The sequence below is a fragment of the Rattus norvegicus genome, chromosome 1 (genome assembly GCF_036323735.1).
Source record: "Rattus norvegicus strain BN/NHsdMcwi chromosome 1, GRCr8, whole genome shotgun sequence".
NCBI lineage: Eukaryota > Metazoa > Chordata > Mammalia > Rodentia > Muridae > Rattus > Rattus norvegicus.
In genome coordinates, this window is record NC_086019.1 from 73,696,142 (window position 1) to 73,700,878 (window position 4,737).

At 41.2% G+C, this 4,737-nt stretch overlaps 1 pseudogene; it reads right to left on the bottom strand.

The window, feature by feature from the left end:
* Positions 1 to 2,118: 2,118 nt before the first annotated feature.
* Bud23-ps1 (BUD23, rRNA methyltransferase and ribosome maturation factor, pseudogene 1) lies at positions 2,119 to 3,068 on the bottom strand (annotated as a pseudogene).
* Positions 3,069 to 4,737: the final 1,669 nt, after the last annotated feature.

The following is a 4,737-nucleotide window of genomic DNA, read 5'->3' on the forward strand; positions in this document are numbered from 1 at the left end:
CCCACAACACTAGGTAGGAGCAGAACCTTAGAGCAGAATGGGTTGGAGACCTCTTTCAGCCAACAAATAACATACGTCCTGTTAATTAGGGTGCTTAGGTTCCTTGGGGAAAGTCCAATCTTCGACTTCAAGATATCTCCAACTTCTTTGGTCAAACAGCAACAGCAACAACCAGGACCAGCAGGGAGGGCAGCAGCCTCTTCCATTTTTCAAGCAAGTCTGGCTGCTTGCAAAGCTCTGCATCCATTCACTCTCCAGAGTCCCAGTAATTACATTATCTGCAGCTGGCAAAATATCATGGCCATCATAGATCAAGAGACAGTCATAACCAATGACTGAGGACAAACGGAAGCAGCCCCAAATCCCACATCTAGGATTAAAACAAAAACATATTCACCCGAGTTTTTAAAAGATCCAAAATTCTCACTACAAGTGTGTAACACAGACTGTGGGCTGGGTGGTTCAGAAGTTAAGAACACATTCATCACTGAGTGAGGATCTGGGTCCTGTCCTCAGGAGTCAGTCAGTCATAACTCTCTAACTCCAGCTTGCAGGGATCCAATTCCTCTGACCTTCATGGGCACCCACACTGCTGTGCACATTTCCATTCACATTCCACTTTATTATTCCAAAATAATAAAAAATTTTTTTAAAAATCAGACCAAAAATGATAATAGGTTTGGCTTAACAAAAAAAAAAAATAAAAAAAAAACAAACAAAAAAACCAAGCATGGTGATTGCTATGACGGAGAAACAGAAGCAATATGTTGGGGAGGGGTGGGGGGAAGTGACATGATTGGCAGCTCTTGGCACAAGTAAACTCTTGGTGGCTTTCTAAGACACCTGGTCTGGTATCCAGTGTGATCAAAGAAGCACACATGGCTTTCTTCAGTTCATATACATCTAAAATCTTAGAAAGCTGGTAGTTATCAATGTCTGACCATTGTGTCTTAAAGATCTCTCATCCACTTTACATGTTATTTTACATATGCATGTTTACATATTTCTTTGCATCATATTTGATACCATATGCCTGTCATATGTGTTTATCACATCATATTTAATTTGGCTGTGTAATACATATTTATTCAAGTTGTTTCAACTAGTGCCAACCATGTAACTGCCTCTAGATTGGCTGCTATGTAACTGTCTCTAGATTGGAATGTTATGCAACTGTCTCTAGATTGGGCTTCTCTAAAACTATTACAGAACACACCCTCCTACTCCATTTATGACTTTAAAATATACCACTTACTCTTTTGTTTCTAAACTGTGGTATGGTAGTAAATTGCAGTATAGAAATGATGTTTAAATATATACTGTGACTAGAGAAAACCCAGACTAACTGTAGGACATTGTACTACTGTACTAAGCTTCTGTATAGACTCCATCAATCTTTTTCTTAGGCATTATGAATCTTAGTTATATTAAAAGGGTTGAAAAATTCCTAGAAAATTGGTATAGCACACTTTGGAAAGAGGTCTAAAACATTTATTTAGTGGTGTGTGTGTGTGTGTGTGTGTGTGTGTGTGTGTTTGTGTGTGTGTGTGTGTGTGTGTGTGCGTGCGTTGTGTGTGTGTCTGACGTGAAGAAGTCTTTTTTTTTTCTTCTACCATTGTAGATATGAGGGAGTGAAATGAGGTGGCAAGCAGCTTATCCACTGACATAGCTCACTGCTCTTTCTAGGCATATTTATAACAGTATTTCTCAAGGTCATTGGCATCAGATGAAAAAAATAAAGGAGAAAGACTGCTCCTGAACACCGATGGCACTGCTCATTTGGGGATTTGATGAGCAAAACCCAGAAGGGTGAAGCTGCCATACAAACAATACAAACAACCACCAAGCTGATTCCTCCTTTTTTTTAAAGTAATTTAATGCATTAAGGACAAAATAAAACATCCTTAGAATTTTTTTCTTTTGGGTTTTTTAATACAGGTTGTTGCTGTGTAGCCCAGACTGGCCTGGAACTTTCCACCTTCTTGTCTCAGATTCCCAGGAGGGTGTTGGGATTACAGGTGTTGGGATAGCCAAATCCAGATCCCTTCAACAATTAGAAAAAAAATATTTTGAGGGCTTTCCAACTTTTCTAAAATACTATATTGCAAGCTGCTGACCTTAAACGTTCAATCCAGAAAATTCCTCAGAGGCAGGTCCTGGTTTAGACAGCTTCCACTCTCTGAACAGAGTGGGTGGCCAGGGACCTCTGCAGGACTGGACGCAGGTCTGGGTGCCCAGGCTCTCAGAGCGGGGCTTGTGCTTGCAGCCAGTATACTGGGTGTCAGGTCTGACCTCCTTACCCTGGTGCCTGCATCTCTCCTTCTTCTCTAAGACCCACTCCTGGCTCTTCTTCACCAGGTCCCTCTCTGCCTTCTTTTGTGGAGTCCGATCACTGATGAAAGTAGACTCGGAGGCATGGTCTGCATCCTAATTCTCAGTCAGCCCCTTTGGCAGGGAGATGAAAGGCCCAGAAAACAGAAGTAGAACTTCTTTGCTTTGGCTCTGTTGGGGAAATTTACCACCACAATGACAGCGAAACCTGCCCTAGTGGCCTGGCTTGTGATCAGATCCAGCTGCTCCTAGTTCTCTGGGTACAGCTGTAGGACCCACGGACTAGGGTACCGAGAAGAAAACAAGTGGTAGTGGCACCTGGCAGGGATATCCGACTTCTTGTTTTCGTTGCAGAGCCACTGCACAGCAGAGCTGCTGATGAAGCCATCAGAAGAACCCAATCTGAAAGGTATTCCCTGGCCCATATTCCCTAGCAGTAGGTCTCCCTGTATCTCGGTTCAAGGCGGCATCCAACATGGCAGGGGTGATGTCAGTGCCCACCCAATAGTGTCCCTCTTCTGAGACATAATCTCCATTCAGTCCAGAAACCCGCAGTTGATGTCTAACAGTTAAGAGGGCTTACCTTCTGGCAAACAGAAAAGCTCCAGCGCTCGCTCAATCATCTTGGTCTGGATGTCAATCATCCGTGAGTTGCGAACTTATTTCCAGGCTTCATTCGGGACATTAAACATCTCTGAAGGTCCGCTATGTTCGGGTCTCCGGCTACGAGATGCCATCTCTAAGGGATGGCAATACGCTGGGGCTCTTGATTCCTTTTAACTAGGTAAATTTGTCTTCTCTCTGTCTCTGTCTCTCTCTGTCTCTCTCCCCTTCCCTCACTCCCTCCCTCCCTTTCTTTGAATCTGCAACGACTTAAGGACACCAGACTGCAGATCATTCAACATTCATTTATTTATTGAGATAGGGTTTCACTATATAGTTCTTCTGACTGTCCTGAAATTGTAGACCCACTTCCACCTGGCTTTAACTTTTAGACCGTAGAATCAGACTATAGTGATTCTCTAGGGGCCCCTAGGTCTTCAGACCTAAAGTGTGGGTGAGTCACTTGTCCTATTTTTCTGACTCTTCCAGCTTCTAGACTGAGTAACACTGGATTTCTGGACATCCCAGTCATTCTGTGACTATTCAGTCTTTGTATAATCTATTTTACCCTTTACTCTCCTTATAATTACATATAATTTCCAATTAGTTCTATTTCTTTTGATAACGGTAATACAGTATTCTAGTCACAAGGTATACAGTAAGTTAAATGACATCAGCACAATGAAAAATAAAAAATAAATAAGTAACAAAAACCAGAATTTGGGGTATATCAAAATGCAGGACTAGGATGTAGCTTAGTTGATTGGATATTTACCTACCCTACACGTAACCACAGCACTAGAAAGGTAGATGTAGAATAATTAAAGTTTAAAATTATTCTCAGCTATTGAGCTCAAGGCCAACATAGACTACATGACACAACACAAACAATAACTACTTCATAATATACATATATATGTATATATATATATATATATATATACAGAGAGAGAGAGAGAGAGAGAGTTAATGACAAAATTTGTAAGGATTCTTAGAGCCTCCTCACATAATCTTTACTATTTGCATATGTGAAAATATCCATGGGAAAGTTTGAATACATTCTAATACCCATTTCATGTTCAAAGGGATAGATTAAGGAAATCAGGAAACCTGTTTTTAAGCACGTATACCAAATGGAAACTATGAATGGATGACATTAAGGTGCAGATATGGTATGTGTGATTAAAGTAATAAATTTAATTAGGGGTATGTTGAATAACACAAGTCAGCTAATGTGGAAGATTTACTTTTATACTGCATATTTAACTTTCTATGCTTCTAAATTGGAATAAAACAATTATATTTTGAGAAAAATTAAGGACTGTGCAGTTAATTAATCTATGTTATTGAGGACCCCATTTTCTTTTTCTTTTTTTTTATTTACTTGAGTATTTCTTATATACATTTCGAGTGTTATTTCCTTTCCTGGTTTCCGGGAAAACATCACCCTAATTCCTACCCCTCCCCTTCTTTATGGGTGTTCCCCTCCCCATCCTCCCCCCATTGCCACCCTCCCCCCAACAATCTAGTTCACTGGGGGTTCCTTCTTAGCAGGAACCAGGGCTTCCCCTTCCACTGGTGCTCTTACTAGGATATTCATTGCTACCTATGAGGTCAGAGTCCACGGTCAGTCCATGTACAGTCTTTAGGTAGTGGCTTAGTCCCTGGAAGCTCTGGTTGCTTGGCATTGTTGTACATATGGGGTCTCGAGGACCCCATTTTCAGTTCAATGGTTTGCTGCTAGCATTTGCCTCTGTATTTGCCATGCTCTGGCTGAGCCTTACTGGAGACAGCTATTTCAGG